General features: G+C 34.2%; 1 pseudogene; it reads left to right on the top strand.

Moving 5' to 3' along the window:
- The window catches only part of LOC113099739 (alpha-1,6-mannosylglycoprotein 6-beta-N-acetylglucosaminyltransferase A-like), a 59,708-nt pseudogene extending 38,782 nt beyond the window's left edge, over positions 1–20,926 (top strand).
- Positions 20,927–21,584: the final 658 nt, after the last annotated feature.

Consider the following 21,584-nt stretch of genomic DNA (forward strand, 5'->3'; position numbering starts at 1 on the left):
AGTAACTTGACTTGACTTTGCTTGATTCTCACAAAAAATGACTTGGACTTGCTTGTGACTTGAAGGTTAAGAGTTGAGACTTACTTGTTACTTGCACATGTGTGATTTACTCCCACCTCTGCAAACTGGTGAAGATAATCAGTGGAAAAAACATCAGGCGGCACATTTAGTCTTAAAATGTCAAATCAAATGCTATAATCCTATGGCTTTGAGACAAATTAAACAAATCACTGTGTATCACTTGAAGTTATGATATTATGATCTAACCTACCTTTAACCTCTCAAATAGTTGTTTCATTTATTCAAACAAATAGCTGTTTGAACCTAAAATATCGTTATGTATAACATGCTTAACCATAGCCATCTCCGCAGTATGATGTCATATATTTGTGTTAGCCTTGCACTTGATATTCTACATCGCTTGGCTTTTTGAACTCTGTAACTTGAGTCATTGAGATTTCTTATCTCCATCGTGCCCTTGAAAAGAGCTCTTTACTCTCGGGTACACCCGAGCCACTACTGTAAATCGCCTGAGAGGTAAAAGCATCCATAATAGTGTAAATGTCTGCACTCGGATCAGGGTTCATCTGCAGAATGCGCATGCATGTTTGTATTGGAAGAGAGACACATTTGCTTGCACAGTAGATTTTGTGTGCCTACTTTTATTTCCCCAAAGATCTGCAAATAGTACATTCATGGTCCAAAGTTTTTTCATGACACATGTGTTGACTAAATCTATATCAGTAGTTTTTTTTTATTTATTTTTTATTTTTTTAGAAAGAAGGAGATTGCAGATTTGATGGCTCGACACAAACTGTTAGAGAGAAAGGAAAAAACTAAGTTAGATTGTGTTTGTTTGGCCCTAAAGGGCAGATAATAGTTAAAGTTCAAAGTATGGAGCTGTGTCATCATTTTCTTTACCATTCTAACTCTTTTTAATGTAAATTGTTGACATAATGTGTAAAATAAGGCTGTGTGCAACTTTCGGATATATTATTTTTAACACTAGATTGATTTCCAGTCATGAAATGTGTTTTTTAACTCGTCTTTGAACAGTAAAGATCATTCAAGTTTCATTAAAAAAAAAACTAACAATAAACAAAAAGGTAACTGTCATGAAAATTCTAAATTGTATTAGTTTAGGTATTTAAAATAAAATGACGTAAAATTTAAAACTTACAAAAAATTCCGAAATTGCTTAAGTTTACCTTATTTCTTATCTGACAATGTTTCATTTAATGTATTATGTTTTGAACATTACAAACAGCAACTTATTTGAGACAAATTTTAAATTTTGTAAAAGTAATTTTGACTACAAATTTCTTAGCTTTTTTACTTGGTCTTTATTTTACGTTATCACCGTTTAGTTGTTCAGATATCGTTGATTTTCTTGTTTGTTTTTGTTTAATTTTTTAACAACCTTTTGTTGTTACATAGTGTTTGCTTTAAAGAGTTTCTAGTAAAAAAGACGAAGAACAATTATAATGTAACTAACATAACAGATATTTTTAACGATAGTTTAACATAACTGATATTTTTAACGATAGTTGTAAATTCTGATCTTATTAACCGTAAAAGTAGACATTTTGGCTCAAACATTTATGCATGTTTTATACATATAATTTTTTTACCGTTTTAAAGGGACATGTGGACTATTTTAATGATGTCCTAACTACCTTTCTGGGCTTTGAATGTGTCATTTGCATTGCTGTCTACGTAGGGTCAGAAAGCTCTTGGATTTCATCAAAAATATCTTAATTTGTGTTCCAAAGACGAACGAAAGTTTTACACATTTGGAACGATTTGTGGGTGAATAATTAATGACAGAATTTTTATTTTTGGGTGAACTATCCCTTTTTTTCTGCAGTGCAAAGCAGCAATAGAATGTCTTTGAAGACCATTTGAATGCATTTGGCAAGATGTGGGTGTTCGGTCTTAGTGTTAATTTGCCGTGTTAACTGCATTATTGATCTCTTTCTCTGGCTCAGTGTCCATGTGCCAAAAAAGCTTGTTGGTTTTGGCTTGTGATTGTGAAGTGTTCAGTCTGAAGGGAAGTTAGCAGTAAATTTTGCACTTAACGGTTAACATTAATAAACAGCAGCTACTTTTGAAATTTAGCTTTAACCTGAGACTGAGTTACAAAATATACTGTATTTACAATTATTTACTTTTTTAAATATTAAGTAAAAAGTTAGTTCAATTTTGTTTACAAATATTTCTGGCCTTTTTTTTAATGAAACAGGAGCACAATAAAGTTTGTTTAAAGAAAGTTAAAAATTGCAAATCATTCGTAAATCAAATTTTTACATGCATTTCCCATGTACTTACTAGGCAACGTAACGTATTATAGAAAATTGTAATGCTTTGTAATCACAATGTGGCTTTTTCACTTAATATTGTGTTAGCGAGTTCATTTGAGAGTGCATTGTGTGCGTTATTGATCTTCCAGGCGGAGACCTGTGTGCCAAACAATCTTGTAGATTTCAGCTGTGAAATGTGTCGTTTGGGACTGATAATTATGTTCTTCTCTCTCTTTCTCTGTGTGTTTGCAGACTTGCTGAACGGAGCACAGGAGAAATGCGAACTGCCCTCGCTTGACGGGTTTCCGCATTGTGAAGGGAAATTGAAGGTGAGTGTTTCTCGGACCCTCTGATCAGTTCTCTGAGGAAGGCTTCTCGATCTGAGTCGCTCTTTAATCACTTTATGCTGGCATTGTCTTATGGTGGCTTCTCATCGGTTGGAGTTTATTTAGAAACCATTTCCATCCTGAATCCAGACAGATAGATTTTTAAATTAAAGACTCTCTGCAGGATTCTCCACTTACAGACAGGGAGATATTGATTCGTTTTGAGACATTTGAAAGCTTTTAACTGATTTTGTGTTAGTTATGAGCAAAGTACTCAAGTCGTTAATAAAGTTGTTACTAATTTTAATGTAAAATACTTTATTTTACAAATATTTGTGCACAATTTGATGATGTAGCTTGGGTTTATAATTCTTTTCTACTTAAATATTTTTATACTTAATTTATAATTATAAGTTATTATTAATAATCAATTAATAATAATGATGTATTATTATTATTATTATTATTATTATTAGAATATTTAGACGATAAAAGTAATTTATCTGGTTGCCCATATATGTGAGGTTGGAAATTATAATTATGATGATGATGATATTATTATTATTACTATTATAATAATATATCTATATGATTTACAAATATATCTGATAAATGTATCTTTTTTTATAAAAAAAAAAACATTTGTGCACGATTTGATATAGCTTAAGTTTCTAATTCATTTCTACATTTCTATATATATATATATATATATCATTCTAAAATTATTTAGAACATTTTTATATTTTATTTAATTATATAATTGGTTATATAATTAGTTAATACAAAATATATGTAATTAAGAAAATCTATTATTAAAATAGATTTCTATATATCAGTGTATTATATAATGGTGCATATAATTTTTATTTTATTCTTTTATGGAGGTCTGTAATATGCCACGTCCTATTGTGAAGTGTTTAGCGTTCACATGTCTGAAGTGTTTCATCATGAAGTGCTTAACCTCCCAGAAGTTTCAGATTTTTCAAATCCTCTCAAGAATTCAGAATGGAGTTTTACCATGTGATGGTGCTTTTTCCTTCTTGGAATGCCACACTTCGTAATGCGCTCACCTGATACTCAGAACGAGTCCTTTTTTTTACATAACATGATGTCGCAGCCAGACGGGACAAATTACGAAGGGTTTAACATCAAGCAGAGCACATGAAGCTGGTCGGCCTTTTCAGTCAGATCAGACCTGAGCTTGGCCTCGTCTCAATAATCACAGGTCCTTTCATTTAGAGCTCATGGAAATTTGTGCGATATGGAAATCCTCTTAAAATCATGCAGAATAAAAACCAAAATGTGACAACAGTAACAGTGAGAACAGCCTGACTGATTTGTTTGACTTTAGTCTGAAGGGTTAGAATGTCTCAAAACGGTTTTGTTTATCCGTTAAACCAAAGCACAAACATTTTTTAAAAAAATCAAACATAAGAGGGTGTTTTTTAAGATGATGTGCTTTGTTTGAAGGTCGACGTGTCAAGTTTTATCCCAATTATGCCTTATATTTGCAAACCGTTTCGTAAAACCATTTGTTAAATTCTTGGTTCAGTCAACTTTGAAAATCTGTGATTTTAATTTGATTTGTTTGGTTATTTGCAGAGGTGTCAAGTAACGAAGTACAAATACTTCGTTACTGTACTTAAGTAGAAATTTGGGGTATCTATACTTTACTTGAGTAATTATTTTTCAGCCGACTTTTTACTTCTACTCCTTACATTTTCAGGCAAGTATCTGTACTTTCTACTCCTTACATTTTAAAAATAGCTTCGTTACTGCTATTTCATTTCGGCTTGTTTTCCTTCCGGCTTGTCATCATTCAAAAAAAAAAAAACTATCCAGATAAATCGCGCCATCCGGATGAAGTGAATTTGATTGTGGTTGGATGAGAAGTATAAACATATACCATTCCGACACCCTATTGGTTTGTACGCGATCCATCACACCTGCACGTGACACAAATCACATCACAGTCCAGCCAGGACATAGACAGTTTTGGGTTCGTTTATCAAAAAATATATTTCTTAAAAGTAGGGTTGGGTAAGGAACCGGTATCCGATCGCCTCAGAGTCAGTCCGCTTAAATTTCACATGAAACCAGCGTCAGACCGGTCTCCTCCAGTCTTTCAGCTCGCTCTTCAATCCGCAGACCGCAAGCGGAGCAGCGCATGCGTTGCGCACTTAAACAAACAGAGGACACAAGGTATGTGTTTATCGATAGATTGTTAGAATATCCATATCTGTGCAGTTCTTTGTCATAAATACAGTTTGCAAAAGGTAACGAGGGAGCAGTCGGTTTCTCATCTGTAAAGTTTTCGCTCATCACACCACAGCCATTTCCTCCAGCGAAAATCTAGCCCTTAACACATATGAACGACCACATACTTTAATTAAACTTATTTAAATATACTTAATTTAATCATACGTACTTTATACATACACTACTGTGCAAAAGTCTTAGACACGTTAGTATTTTCACTTAAAAGAATGGTGTTCGGCCAGTTATTTATATATTTTGCTGTAGTGTGTCAGTATAAAATATCAGTTTACATTTCCAAACATTCATTTTGCCGTTGTCAGACTGCTTGTTCATTCAAAATCGCACTAGATTATTATTAAAATTAATGGCAAACTGATATTTCCTACTGACACACTACAGCAAAATATATAAATAACTGGCTTAAAACCCTTTTTGGGGTGAAAATACTATTTTTTCCATAAGACTTTTGCACAGTACTGTATTTTAAAAACGACATTTTTGCTACTTAATAAAGAATGACCATACAGTAATTCACAGAACTGATTAAAGACAGTGACAGACAGCACTCATCTTAACTAAATATCAGAGAGAGTGACAGAGATACAGTAGAAATATTATGTGTGGTTTTGTATTAAATAATGACCCAGACTGTGAAATACATTTATTAGCCTTAGATTAAGGGAAGCACAACTTGGGAAATGAGAGCATCCAAGCTGAAAAGCTATGGATTTATTTTAAATATTTGTAATGTTCTTTAAAGTTATCCATAGTTTTTTTTTTTTTTGTGGTTCTTTTTTTTAAAGTATAGGTTCAGGCACCGTTTAGGAGCAGGTACCGTTTTAAAAGTATCGAAAAGGCACTGGACCCTACTTAAAAGTTATTATTTCTCACTGGCTCATTTACCAAATGAGTGCTTTTTCTTCGTCCTCCACAAATTAAGCTACTGTAGGTAGTTCGGTAGCGAGACGTTTGAATAAATTAGCGTTTTCGATTGATGATGCGATTGACAATGTTGTGATAAGTAGGCTATACCAACTTTGTAACTCGTTACCCCCCGAACACTGGACATAGCAGACGTATGTACTAAATACAAGAAGCTATCAATCAAGAAAGTATTAGGATTATGACTTATTTTTCAGTTTTAGTTTTTGATTAATCACTTGGATTAATCATTCATTTTGACAGCACTATAATGTTTACTGTAAATAGACAACCATACAAGTGTAATTGTTACTAAGCCTTCACCAATGTTCTTGTCCATTGCCCTCGCAGATTCCTGGAGCTAAGCTTGGATGTACATTTACATTCCATTAAAGGTTATTGATGACAAGCCTCTGAAGTTTGACTTTTTGCACCATAACAATACTTATTGGCAACTAGTCATCATATCTCTAGTCCTTTAATGTATTTGCATTGTACTAAAGTGCGTTCATTTTAAATGGGCATGTATGCGGTTGATGAAGACCTGAAGGTCGAAACGTTACTTGATTAAATTCCTCTGGAGCAGTAGTTTTCAGTGTTCAGACTTCACTTCTTTATTTGTCTATATCATTCAGTTGTCTTGCACCTGCGTCCTAATTGGATGTTTGGGATGTGCACACCATTTTTGTATTTTCATATATGCGGCTGAAACAGGTAGCCTAGTGCATCCCAAATTTTTCAACATGAACATTTTAATATAACATTATATTCATTATGGCCTATGGCCTTTAGAAAAATGTTTTTTTGAGGAGGTGGGGTAGTGAACAGGCCCCTGTGGTGCGGCCTAAGCTTTTGTTCTTAATGGCATTTTTTTCCCCTTACATTACTTTTACTTTTATACTTTAAGTAGTTTTTTAAACCAGTACTTTTACACTTTTACTTGAGTAAAAAGCTTGAGTTGATACTTCAACTTCTACAAAAGTCTTTTTAAACCCTAGTATCTATACTTCTACTTGAGTAATGAATGCCAGTACTTTTGACACCACTGGTTATTTGTTACTGGTTTAAAAACAAAAGTAAAAAAAAAACATTTGTTTTTTAATGAATTAATAGTGTTCCTGTGGCTCAGTGGTAGAGCATTGTGTTAGCAGCGCAAAAGGTTGTGGGTTCGATTCCCAGGGAACACATGTTGGGAAAAAAATGTTAGCTTAAATGCACTGTAAGTCTGCTAAATGCATTAATTTAATAAATGACACTCTTAAAATCTTGTTCAGTCAATTTTACGTAGTTAGTTTCATTGGTTTTTATGAACCAAACAAATGTAAATATTCAGACATATGCAAATTAAGCTCAATACATTTGCGTATTGTTAAAATTTTAAAATTTTGTTCACAGACGGTGTAAAATGTATCATCTCCATATGAATTCAAGCTTTTTCTCATAAAAACGCACGGACGGCATCTTTCTCATAAACCTTGATCGATAAGTGTGATCTGAACCTCACACTGCGATCAATACGTCCTCTCCATCCTAGAGAGAGTCTCACTGTGAAAAGAAATTGGATACAGGAAGAGGAAACCTATTTTCCTGAAGGTCAAGCTGATCTAAGAACTTCAAAAATATCCTGGAAAAACTGAGAGGAAATAAAACTGTGCACTGTGCACTTATACTTGTATATTTGTTAGATTTACAAAACCCATGTGTGTACAGTTATTTCTAAACGAGCATTTTTTTTTTCGTCCTCTACAGTGGATGAAGGACATGTGGCGTTCAGACCCCTGCTATGGGAACTACGGAGTGGACGGATCCACCTGTTCCTTTTTCATTTATCTGAGTGAGGTAAGATGTGACAGATACATTGGCTTAATGGTATGTGGCACTGCCATGGTACTCTGACATAAAACCATGATGCTAGATGGTTTCCATATTCATGTGCTATTGAAAATGATGTTTTAAACCCCTCAATGATGAAGTTGTTTCTTATGAACACGCAGCTTTTTGTTACTCAAGACATTACCTGAAGGACTGGGGTGGTGTGGATTATTGTGATGTTATTATCAGCTGTTTGGCCTCTTATTCTGACGGCACCCATTCACTTCAATAGATCCTTTAATGAAAGAGTGATGTAATAGTAACTTTATCCCAATCTGTTCTGATGAATCAAACTAATCTACATCTTGTGTGGCCTGAGAGTGAGTCAAATATCTGCGAATTTTCTGGTGCACTGTTCCTTTAAGATGTTTTGAATGATATGGTTTCTTTCCAGTAAACCTTGTTAAAATGGCCTTAACAGTTTTAGCTGAATGTGGTTTCTGCATTCAAGGAAGTTTGGCTGTATCAATTGCTCCCAATGCCACAGTAAACACACGATCCTCTATAAAACACAAAAGATGTGATGCGTGAAATTTGAGAAAATTATTAAAATGCAGCTTGTTATTCATTTTGAGTGTTTAATGATTTCCGAATTAAATTCTATGGAACAATCAGTGAAAATAATGGATGTCTCATAATAACCACACTGTGTGTGTGTGTGTGTGTGTGTGTGTGTGTGTTAACATCTAAAATCTATTAGACAGAGCTGCACATTCAGCTCCTTGCATAGATTTCCATATCAACCATCTCATTCTCCTTTGCAGTTGATGTGTAATTTAAATATTGATTGGGTAGTTAAATGAGCAGACTGATATATAAATACACAAGGCTACTCAGAGAAATGAGATGTAGTACTGTATGTCTACAAGATGTGTTTCCATGCTCTGCTGGTTTATGTCTGATCATTAGCTCTGACGCACACTAACTCACTGTTTCTGTGTGTGTCAGGTTGAAAACTGGTGCCCTCGCCTGCCGTGGAGGATCAAGAATAATCCTGAAGAAGCTGACAGGAATTCACAGGTCAGCTATGGTTTGGGGCCAAAACCGTCCTCAAAATATGATAAAATGTCCATAAAATATATAAATTAAAAATGATTTAAATTAAAATTTAAGAAGAGTGTATATATTTGTGAATAATTAATGACTTTTTTTGGACCTTAGGATGAAAGGATAGTTTAGTGGGAGCGTTGTGATTCGAACTCAGGATGCCCGTAGCGCAATGGCAATACTTTTGGGCACACTGTCCACAAGGCCAGCAATTAATTATTTTATATAGTAACTTACCCAGCACTGGTCTCCAGAATTTGACAAAAATTGCACAAACCGTCACACTCTATGCAACTCAAGCAAACTGCTCTATGTTTATTTTTGCACAGAGGAAGATCCGCACGAGTTTCGATGAGCTGTATCGCGTGATGTCGCGGCGCGAGGAGTTTCGCTGGATGATGCTGCGGATCAAGCGCATGGAGGAGCCGTGGGTCGGTGCCATACGCTCCCTCGCCACCAAACAAAACCTCCACAACCGCAAGCGCAAAAAGGTGAGTCTCAAGAAATGTGCCAATCAACTTAACATGACCGCCTTTAACAACAATTGATGCAAACTCCTAATTCTTCTGTGAAAACACCTTTTTGAGATCAAAATATGTTACCTACGAGACTTGTGTAGATCTGATGAGATTTTTCTTGGTTGGGTTGTTAAGAATTACAAAACCACTAGTTTATTTACAACTTCACGTTTAGTAATCACAGGCATCTGTGTTGAAAGCAGTGGCCAATCAGAGGTGTTTTCTGCACACACAGATCTATTTACATATAAAGACAGTAGTCGACATTTGAAGTGGATCAAAACCTTTCATCAAAGATGTCCTAAAACAAAAATAATTCCCGTTCTTGTCTTAGGACAACTTAGATGAACTTTTCTGATCCACTTCAAATGTTGACTACTTTTTTTTTTTTTTACTTGTTATTCACAATGTGTAACATTTTACCAGATTTAGCCCTACACTCACTGTTATTTGTTCCCCACTCAATGCTTTTTCACTAAATGTTTACATTTAATAAAATTATTGTGCAAAAACCTTTGCTGCTGAATTACCCACCAACCTAGTTTATAATACTATTATTTTCATAGATTATCATTATATATTTTTTATTTGTTATTTTTTATTAAAATGAAGTTGCCTATATTTAGTAGATTGTGTTTAACATATAAAAGAAGTGACGATCAGGTCAACACAAAGAAGTACATAAATTGTACACTGATTTAAATGACAGTTATATCATTTATCACAGTTATTTTTGGTGCAATATATCGCACAACAAAAAGTAGTTATTGAGACAGCCCTAAACACAGCACAAATAAGACATTGATTGTGTTGTTAGTCATTGATTATATCAGGAGTTTTTGTGTGAAAAACTGTAATTTTTGTATGTGTTTTTTTTCTTTTTGTATTCGTCATCAAAATGATTGTTACGGATGCCAAAACACAGAAAATAGAACCAGATCTGAATTTTTATGACGGATGAAAGTTTCAGAGGCAGTGTTTATACGTGATTGACACAATGCGAGGTCATATTTTTTTCTTAACGAGTGAAAATTTTGGACGAGAATTTCAGATTCGGTGTGCAATTACCTTTATTTCGGTCAGTTCAGTAAATTCAGGTATGATAGGAGCCTTTTGAAGAAAGGTTTTGTTTGACTAATAGGACCGAACATCCAACTATAATGTTTCCGGAGAGACAAACACGAGTGTTAAAATTGCGCGATTGAATCCGCTACATTTTTCCAGTGTCTTTTTCACCCATGGTGAGTTTGCATCTCTTAACAATGCAGCTGGCGTTGCCGCCCTTTTCCGAATGAATAATTCACACGAATGCAGATAGACACACTTTCCCAGGGGCATCTTTGACTTCCTCTTTCACCTGCAGTCAGGCGCCGCAGCGGGACCCAAAACCTCACGCACGAGTCTCTCTAGAGATCGCCTGGAATAACCTTGGTTGTTTAGAGCTTAAAGCATGTCATGGTTACCCATAATCCTCTGGTGATACTTATCCACCACACAAATGTGACTGCGTGCGAGTCCCTTGAGATATTAATACTAAAACAATTGCTGTGGATGAGAAATATATGACTGTGCCATACAGACTCTGACATGACAGTGAAGTTAATAGACTGCAACCCACAGTATTTTAACCCAGAATGCAACCTTCTCTTCACATCTAATTCTTCACAATAAGCTTAGTTAAGATAGCTAAGACCACAAAAAACATGTTGGCAATTATTTGAGCCATTTCAGGCAAATATTAATCACTCAATTTAGTGGAATCAGACTTTTTGATCAGTTTAATAATGTGTACTAGTTATATTTTGTATTTTATTTGACATTCTTTTTAAAAAGTTAACTATAATATTTAAAAACTCTGTTTTTATTGGAATATAGAACCATATTTTGATCTTTTTTAATTAGGACTGCCATTTAGAAATGTTAAATTGAGCTTGATTATTTTGAAAGAAAATACATATTATGCAATCAATATTATGCAATCAAATAAAATATAAGCTAGTTAATTTGTCTAATGAATTTAGTGCCATCAAACAATTAATTGCAATTAAATCGCATCGAAAATAAAGGTGTTTGTTTACATAATATATGTGTGTTTACAGTGTATATTTTATATATATTAAAAATAGAAACACATACAGTATATATTTTGAAAATATTTACATGTAATTACATGTGCAGTTTATATTTATATTCATATAATTTTTTTTATATATATATATATATATATATATATATGCATGCGTGTGTATTTATATATACATAATAAATATACAGAGTACACGCACATATTATGTAAAAAATTTATTTTATTTATTTATCATTTATTTAATTTTTTATCAGTTATTTGACAGCACTATATGAAAGATAGTAATAACAATAATTATTATTATTAATAGTTATTATTGCTATTTTTAATCTACTGTATCTTAATTAAACTTTATTTAAATGTTAAATAAATTATTATATATATATATATTGCTTAAAATGTATCAAATGTATATTTTGTATATTTTTCTGGTTTGTTCTTGTCTTAGATCCTGGTGCACCTGGGCCTGCTGACGAAGGAGTCTGGTTTTAAGATAGCGGAGAACGCGTTCAGCGGCGGTCCTCTGGGCGAGCTGGTTCAGTGGAGTGACCTGATCACCACGCTCTATCTGCTCGGACACGACATCCGCATCTCAGCGTCTCTCGCTGAGCTCAAGGAGTGAGTCTCCAACTCTTTCTCGGCCTTCAGTTCTTCAGCCAGGTCCATTCAGTGCCATTTAATTCAATTCTGTGTCTCCAGGATCATGAAGAAGGTCATGGGCAACAAGTCCAGCTGCCCTACAAAGGGTGATAAGATTGTGGAGCTCATCTACATAGACATCGTCGGCCTGGCTCAGTTCAAGAAGACTCTGGGCCCGTCCTGGGTTCATTATCAGTGAGTTCACATCACATTTGTGCTTTAGTATGAAGTATTTTCGTCTGACATCTCTGTTGAGAAACGCGACACTCGGGCGTTATTGACCACGTAAGCCATTTGAAATGAACCTGATCTCCTGATTTTATCTCAGTCTTCAGACACGGAGACAGATTCTCTTCTGGGTCGATCTAATCCGCACCGTGCCGGCGTGAATTCAAGCTGTTATTCCAGCCAGGATTGGGTTTATCGAGTAATCAGGGTCGTCTGACCTTATTTGGTCTGTTAGCGGATACCAAACCCAATCGTTTGCTAATGGATGACTTCCTGTAGTGTTAAATACCGCCTTTGCTGTAGTCAAATGTTTACATCTGTGTATAAGGATTTGTCAAATTCTCCAGAAAATTATTGCCTTTATTTTATTTTTTTATTTAAAAAAAATGTAAAATCAAAAGTACCATATTTAAAAAAAATCTAAATTAAAGTTTTTGTTAGAAAAATGTGCTTAATTGTCATGAAAAAAGCCCAAATCCTGATGATGATGATAATAAAAACAATAATAATAAATATTATTATTTGTATTATTATTATAAGAATTAGTATTATTATCCATAACAATATTAGTAGCAGTGGAAGTAATATTAATTAAAGTAATTAAATAATAATAATAACAATAATAATAATATTAATAGTAATAATAATTAGTATTATTAATAACAATTTTATTAATAGTAGTAGTAGTAATATTATGTTTTGACTTAATTAAATATTAAGTGATAATGATGATTATAATAAGTATTATAATTATTAATGTTACTATTGTTAATAATATTATTTAATTTTGACTTTAATTTAAGTAATTAAATGTTATTTGAGTTTTGCTAGAAATAGTCATGAAAAATTTCAACATTTTCTCTTGTATTATTTCACCACAAAAAATTAAATATTGTATTACTGTACTTATTGTTTTTTTTTTAATTACAGTCATTATTTTGCTTACAGAAGATTCAATAGTAAATCTTCAATCATATAATAAAATAAGAAAAATATTCTACCATAGTATTTTAAGTCCTTTTTTTTCTGAAAAACAATTTTTAAAAACAAAAGTGCCACATTTGTCCACTAAGTCCAGTTTTCATTTAAAATGTTTTGCTTGTCATAGAAAAATTCCAAAATGCATATTATAATTGTCATTATTTATATTATTCTTACCGTATTGTAAAGTATAATCTATTTTTTGTTATTCCGCTTTAATATAAACATACCAAAAATAGAAAAAAGATACACTGATCAAAATTATAAGTGCTCACTAACACTGGTTTTTTTGTGAACAATATTTGAGAGAAACAGGCCTGTTGTGTACATAGAAAAACTGTTGTGTACATAGAAAAAATAGAGGTCAGCTCATGAAAAATGGGTATTTTATAAATATATACACACATACAAAAAACACTATGCAGCATCCAAATATTTTATATATTCATGTTTTGACTTTAGAAATATATTATTTTTATTATTATAAGTATGCTTTAATGTACAGATGGCAGCACTTTTTGTAGATGGTTTGTACTCTGTTGTTATATGCCCACACTCCAGCTCTGAATGTGTGTTTTAGGTGCATGCTGAGGGTCCTAGACTCGTTCGGGACGGAGCCGGAGTTTAACCACGCCCACTACGCCCAGTCAAAAGGGCACAAAACTCCATGGGGCAAGTGGAACCTGAACCCCCAGCAGTTCAACACCATGTTTCGTAAGTCTGCATGAGAGAGGCTTTTTGTGTGTATGTGTTTAACCTTTCCAGTTTTACCCTTTGGACATGGAAACTTTATCCGGGCTGCGTCGGGGTTCCGGGGGTTTTGGGTGGCGTCTCCGATCAGCTCTGGCTCTGAATGGCTCTTTTGTTTACCAACAGACTTTGACATTCTCATAAAACATGCGGCTTTCCAAGCAGAACTGCTCTTATTTCTGACGGAGCCTGTTTGAGAGCAGAGATTGCTTTCACTGACCCCACACATGTGTGAACGCTAAACTAGCGGCTCAGTCTCACCAAACTCCTCAAGAAGAGCAGATTATCAATATGATTTTACCACTAAATAAAAGTAAAGCAAAGAAGAAAGGATAAAGATGTTGTATTGCAATATCAATATGTAATATTGTGCTTTACTTACGTTTGTGTCGTTGTTTTAATTACAAAACCATTTAAAGTAAAAAACGAAGTCATATTCTAAGAAATAAAATAAGTATGAAGCTTTGTCCTTCAGAAACTAATCTTGCACTTCAGCAAAGCTCATTAGTGTGTGTGAAACTCAACAGGATAAGATGTCTGTCACAGATGAAAGCCACTGCAGTGACGGGAGACGTCTGTGTGTGTGTGTGTCTGTGTGTGTGTAATATGCTGAGGTTTCCACTCTTGGATTTAATAAGAACGTATTTGGCAACATTTGGGTGATGCCACCTGCATGGAATGTAAATTGGAATTATGGAATTCCAAAAAGAATGTCAGGTTTTCATTCACACCGTGTGTGTGTGTGTGTGTGTGCGCGCGTGTGTGTGCGCTTGAGAAGAGTGTGTGTGTGTGTGAGAGAGAGAGTGTGCGAGTGTGTGTGTGTGCGCTTGAGAAAAGTGAGTGAGTGTGAGTGTGAGTGTGAGTGTGTGTGTGCGTGTGTGTGTGTGTGTGCGCTTGAGAAGAGTGAGTGTGAATGTGAGTGTGTGAGTGCGTGTGTGTGCGCTTGAGAAGTGTGTGTGTGTGTGTGTGCGAGTGTGAGTGTGTGTGCGTGTGCGCTTGAGAAGAGTGTGTGTTTGTGTGTGTGAGAGAGAGTGAGTGTGAGTGTGAGTGTGAGTGTGTGTGTGTGTGTGTGTGTGTGTTCTCATAGAAGCATATTTGCACTATTTACAGCATCTATAGAGAGAAGGAGAGCTAGAGGTCTGTATTCCATTTAAACGCCATTTATGGTTTCTGTAAAACTTTGTAAATTGCATTATGGGTCGCCTGGGTTCTGAATTTCATCCTGCACTCTCATTGAAATTGACGGGTAACCGTGACAACACGCTCCAGCTGCTCCCGCAGGCAATAACCACAGACCGTACACACACACACACACACACATATGCATGCATGAATTTGAGGTGTGTGTGTAAATAAGAAATCTTAATCTCAGGATTGAATTTTTTGGACAGATGGCATTCAGGTGTATCTCTGCCAAGCCTCGTTACCCTGGCGACCTCTCAGACTATTGTTGTCATGGTAACAGCTCCTCGCTTGGCGGCGTGGACACCCACACGAATCTTTCTCGAACAGAATTAATCTGAACATCTTCCCTCAGACGCTCCGCTCCGCTCCTGATGAGCCGCACTCGATCAGATTCCCGTGTTTAAGAAACAACTGTATTTAGAGTTTTACAAATCTCTTTTGCTCATCTGATCTTCTGAAAATCTTCTATTATTGCATTGGTTCTGTGTCTGTTCTTTTTTCATTTGGTTAATAACGTGTTATTTTATATCAGTTTCTTTAAAGAAACATGCCTTAGATTTTTAAATCTTCAAAAAAGGAGAACATTGTCACATTATATGGGGTAATTTCTCAAAATATACAAGTATATAATTTTTTTATATATGTATATTATAATATATATATATACATACATTTTGGCCAAAACTTTTTGTAATTTAATACATTTTATAAATGTGACATTCTGTGACATCCTAAAACAATTAGAAAACTTACTGAAGTTAAAGAAACTGCCAAATTTCTGAGAGTAATGTACAATAGTATGTCTTTTGTAATGCATTTTTTTAAAGAAACCTTTTGGCCAACATATGCTTTAATTTAATACATTTTATATATGTATAACATTTTGCCCTGACAAGTTTTTTATTAAAATGTATATTTTCAAAATTTATTTATTTATTGTGTAATTTAATACATTTTATAAAGTTTTAACTTTAAAACATCACGTCTTGCCACAACCTGAAAATTGTATTCACTATTTTTATAAAAAATAAAAAATGTAAATGCTTATGCATTTTAATTACTCGAACAGCCAGAATGGTCGAGAGTAATCTACAGGTAAAATATAAATGTGTAACTGACATTTATTAAAAATACTTTCAATATTTTGAATACTTTAAACCAACGTTAAATAATTTACTTTTGCCTTGTGATATGTGATTTCAAACATCTGGCTATTTAAATATCTTCATATTCATATTTGCAAACAATTTGTTCTTTCCTCTTGTTATTTACCCTAGTTATACAGTACACTATCCTGCATCTTAAAAGTAAATAAATACACATAAAATATTGATTTGAGTTGAAGTTATATGTTAGAATTCTGAGAAGAATGTTTTTTTTCTTCCACATATTACTCTCTTTAATTTGCTTCTCATATATTGGTAAAACAATGTTTTATTAATACAACCCACACAGTGTTGATTGGCTTGATCTCTCTGCCCTCTTCTGATTGGTTGTTGTGTTTACCCTGCAGCTCACACTCCAGATAACAGCTTCCTGGGCTTCGTGGTGGAGCAGCACCTGAACGCCAGCGACGTCAGGCACATTGACGACATTAAGCGCCAAAACCAGTCGCTGGTTTACGGCAAGGTGGACAACTTCTGGAAAGTGAGTTCTCCTCAAAATCAGTCGCTTCCAACTTTTTTTTGGCTGTTTACATGTGAAATCGTGTTGTGATTATATGCTAGATTGTTGCGCCACGTTTTCCGACTTTGAGCGCCAACAAAAGTGTTTTCAATTCGACTGCAATGACTTCATCTTTCCCAGCATCAGGCCACGACCGGTTCTGCCGTTTAGAGTTTCCTACAGGGAACGTCTCGCTGTCCATCTGGATCCGTAACGCCCCGCGTGATGAGTTACGCAGATGAAAAACCAGTCCCTCTGTACTCGCACACCGTTCAGAACATCTAATCCCGCACGTTCTTCCCCAGAAGGGACCTTATTCTCAATCTGTTTCTCCAGTGTCCTTTAGGTAAATTTTGCTGTTTTTGGCGAACAATACGGGAGTCATATTATGGATAACAAGATTTTTCATGCACTCGTTGACAAAAGTTATCGAATCGCAAAAGTGCTTATTTACTTATCTTAAAGGTACAGTAACAAAGACAGCCAGTTTAATTGCAGTAATTTTAAGAAGTTTTCATCGAACAGCGTGGGTTGAAAGGAGTCATGGATAATTGTTTTTTTCTTTGGTACAAAATGAAAGTCTGCGCAAAGATTACCAGTATGATAATTGCAACAGAGGTCATTTACATATCTCAAAGATATTGTATATGTTTCATTCTACGAATCAGAAACACTGAAAAATAGATGCGTTTACATTTGCAATTTGTTCGCGTATAACGTCATGAATTTTTTTCTTGATTTTCACATGCAACACTGGATGAAAAGCGTCATGTTAAGGAAAATGGGATTTTTCTAGCTCTTTTGGGTTCGAAAGTTTGCATGTGCAGTTTGACAGCACACAGAGGTTGGCTAATCACAAAGAAGCTCATTTACATACCTTAAAGGTACAGTGACAAAAACAGCCCATTTATTTTTAAGGTTCAGCAAGAGGTTGCAACATTACTTTTGTGCATTTGTGGCATAAAACATGGGATGAAAAGAGAGAAATCATGGATAATATTTTTTCTTGCTCATTTTGACATAACTAATTTCCATTTGAAGTATGCAGTACGCAGTTCTTAGCTTATCGCAACATAGCTCATGTACATATCTTAAAGGTACAGTACAGCCCATTTCATTCTGAGGTTCAGCAAAATGGGTGCGAAAAAATAAGATACATTTAAATTGACAATTTTTCGCAGAAATCAGAACATTTTCGCCATTTCTACACACAACGCTGGATGAAAAGAATCTGGTAATTTTAAGAATCTTTTGTGCAGTTTTGGTGTACAGCGTGGGTTGAAAAAAGTCATGTCAAGTTTGACATGACATAATATGAACAGTTTGGCCAAGCTCATTTACATATCTTAAAGGAACAATACAAAAAAAAAAAAAACTATTTTGTTCTTAGGGACAAACAAGTTGCAAATTTTTTTTTTACATACAATAGATGATGAAAAGAGTCATGTTAAGGATAACACTATTTTTTTTCTTTCTCTGTTAGATGCAAAAATTTATATCGTAAATTTTTGTATCGTAAAGGAACATAAAAATAACATCCAGTTCAGTTCTAAGGATAAGAAAAAGGTTGTGAGAAATAGATGCATTTATAATGAGAAACTTCACAGTTAAATTTGCGCAATTTTGACACACAACGTGGAATAGAAGAGCCATATTATGGGAAATTCATAGTTATCCTCAGGGGATGTTTGTTTTATTTTATTTTTTTATACATCACAGGATGAGAGAGTAATTTGATAGAAAACAGGATTTTTTTTGTCTTGCCCCGTTGTACTTGAAACAAAAGTTTGTACTTGAAGTTTGCTAGTATGTGGAGGTTTGCATAATCTAAATGTACATTAACAAAAACGAAGTTTCTAAGTTTCAGCATAAGGGTTATGAAGGACGGATGGATTCACAGCAACACTGCATTTGCAATTAACCTCATTGAAAGTTTGCGCATTTGTGACGCACACCATGGGATGAAAAGACGCAAAATATGTAACAGAGATTAGCTAATCATAACAAGCTCATTTACATCTCTTAAAGGTACAGTAGCAAAAAAAAAAGTCCAGTTTAATTCTCAGAGTCAGAAAGAGGATCCAAATGATGGATGCGATTACAGCGACAGTGCATTCTCATTTAACCTCATGCAATTTTACTGATGCCGTCCTTCACCCAGCGATGGAGAGAAAGACTCCTGCTATTGCACAGCCTCTCAAGAACTGGTTTCCAAGGAAACAAACTTGAACATAGACCCTGAATCAGTGTGTGTGTGTGTGTGTGTGTGTGTGTGTGTGTGTGTCGTCTAGAGATCAGAGGATATGTGTGTAGGCTTTTGAATGCAAATAAAGTCTTGGCTGCATGAATGCACACATATACATTCATCGCGTTATTAGTGCTACAAGTTCACATGCAATGCATCTCTGTGTTTATTTTCTGTCTCAAACACTGATGCTTTTCTGTGATTAGTTTACCTCTCTCGAACACACACACATATATATTAAGGCCTGAAATATGCTAGAGAATGCCTTACGTTACACTAATGACTGAACAATACACATTTTTTGTAGCTGCAGGGTTTGCATGCTTTGTTGGCATTTCCATCTCATGTCTCATAATCTTATCACTGCGTGTGTGTTAGTCGATAAAACAAGGAAATGATTGATGATTTAACAAGGAGACCATTGATATTCTGTTTGATAGTGTGTGTGTTCTGACCGAATGGAGAAATCTAGAATAAGTATTATCATAAAAAGGGTATTTACAAATATTAAATAACAAATCATTTAAGACTGTGAAACTTTGTCTATGGTTTATTTTTTAAATATTAAATTTATAATAATATTATAAATGGCAATTAATTACGCTAATAGTCGTTTGTTGACGGTTAAAAAAATATATATTTTTCAAATGCTCATTTTATTAGTTTAATTATAATTATTTGTTTTATTAATTCATTTGTTGTTTGTGTTGTAATTAATATATATATATATATATATATATATATATATATATATATATATATATATATATTATTCTTTTTTATTTTTATTTTATTTTTTTTATTTTTTTACATATGCATTTGTAGCATGAAAGTTTGTATATACATACACTAGAGAAATGCACCATTTATTATACACACACGTCGAGCAGTTTCATTTCTGTTTGAAAACTTTGACAGGAAGTGGGCGTCTTTGCATTCTTTGAGTGTTTGTAAAGAAAAAGCTTCATTTTATCCTCTTCATCTCGTGGTTTTCCCCCAGAGTCCTGTTCAACTGTTCCTGTCTGCTTGTGCACTTCCACTCGACTGAAACTCACACCAAGAGCTAAAAAAATCCACTTTTTGTTTGTGTTTTGAGCTTCCTGGGGTCTTTTGGCTCCAGTCACACAAATCTGTTAACAGATTGTCTGAATCAATCAGTTTGAGACAAAATATCCCTGCAGAAATCTGCATTAAATGACTTCAAAATAAGATGATGTAGCACTACAGTTATGAGTTGTTCTGGCTTACATCAACAGAAAAAAACAATTGTTGTTTGTTAGTTATTTTGTTAATATGAACAGCAATATTACAACTATATTTTATAGTATAATATCAGTATAAATGTTCTCTTCTTATTCTTCACATTAGTATAATATAGTTTCTTTAATAATATCGTACAATATCCATAGACTATCTGATCAATATTATAGCTATTATTATTATTATTATTATTATTTTTATTATGTTTGATAATTTTTATTGGATAACAATTTTCTAATAAAAAAATAATTGTATGTAAGATTTAATTTTATATAATATATAAAAAGGTAATTTTTATAATGCAAATAAATATTATTAGAAAATTCTGTATTTGTTATAATTTGTTTTATTTATAGCAATACTACATGATTATTTTTATATCAATATGATATTAATATTATTTAATATTTACTAGTTTACTAGTTTCCAGAGTGCTACGATAAACCTTCATCCCTGGTTTCTCACGTGAATGTGTCTTTTATGTGTGTTTTAGGATAAAAAGAAGTACTTGGATGTCATTCAATTCGTACATGGAGGTGCACGGCACGGTCCACGGCACGAGTACAGTCCACCTGCCAGACTACGTGAAGAACCACGGCATCCTGAGCGGACGCGACCTCCAGTTCCTCCTGCGCGAAACCAGGGTCTCAATTTATTAGTAGTTCTCTCGCTTCAGTTTTGAGTTTATAGTGGTTGTTTACGCTTGAAACTAAAGTTTTGTATTGCATGGTGAAGTGCAGGACTTTGTGGCTTGTGTCTGGTGTGAAGCTCAACCACGAGAGAGGATGTGCTGCTCTACTGTTTCCATGAAGTCTCACAACTTTTTTTTTAAATCTTCTACCACCTCTGCTTTTTCCCTCGCCTGAGCTCGACTTAACTTACCTGTTGTTTCGACTTCATGCAAACCCCTGGAGAGAGCGAGGTGCTTCATTTATACAGAGAGAGTGAATTTGTCGTCTGACTCGCTCCACTAATTTACAAATAAACAAAGTCACTCAAAGCACCTCAGACATGCAAGGTTCGCTGGACTCGCCTGACGGTGTTTCACCACCCTCTGGAAGACGTCTCAATCTTTCTTTTTAGAGAAGCTGCTTGGTTTTCAGGACCTCTCTGCTGCCCCGTTAGTGAAAAATAGAAGTTCAACCACAGAAGGTTTCTGTTTTCATGCACAATAAATCTCCTCTATGTAGAACAATAATAACATACATAATTAGTATTTTTATATATGAAGAACATTTATTATATTTAATAGTATAAATTGTAATATGTTTACATAATATTTCATATTATATATTGTGTATA

The sequence above is a fragment of the Carassius auratus genome, unplaced genomic scaffold (assembly GCF_003368295.1).
Source record: "Carassius auratus strain Wakin unplaced genomic scaffold, ASM336829v1 scaf_tig00217025, whole genome shotgun sequence".
Taxonomy (NCBI): Eukaryota; Metazoa; Chordata; class Actinopteri; order Cypriniformes; family Cyprinidae; genus Carassius; species Carassius auratus.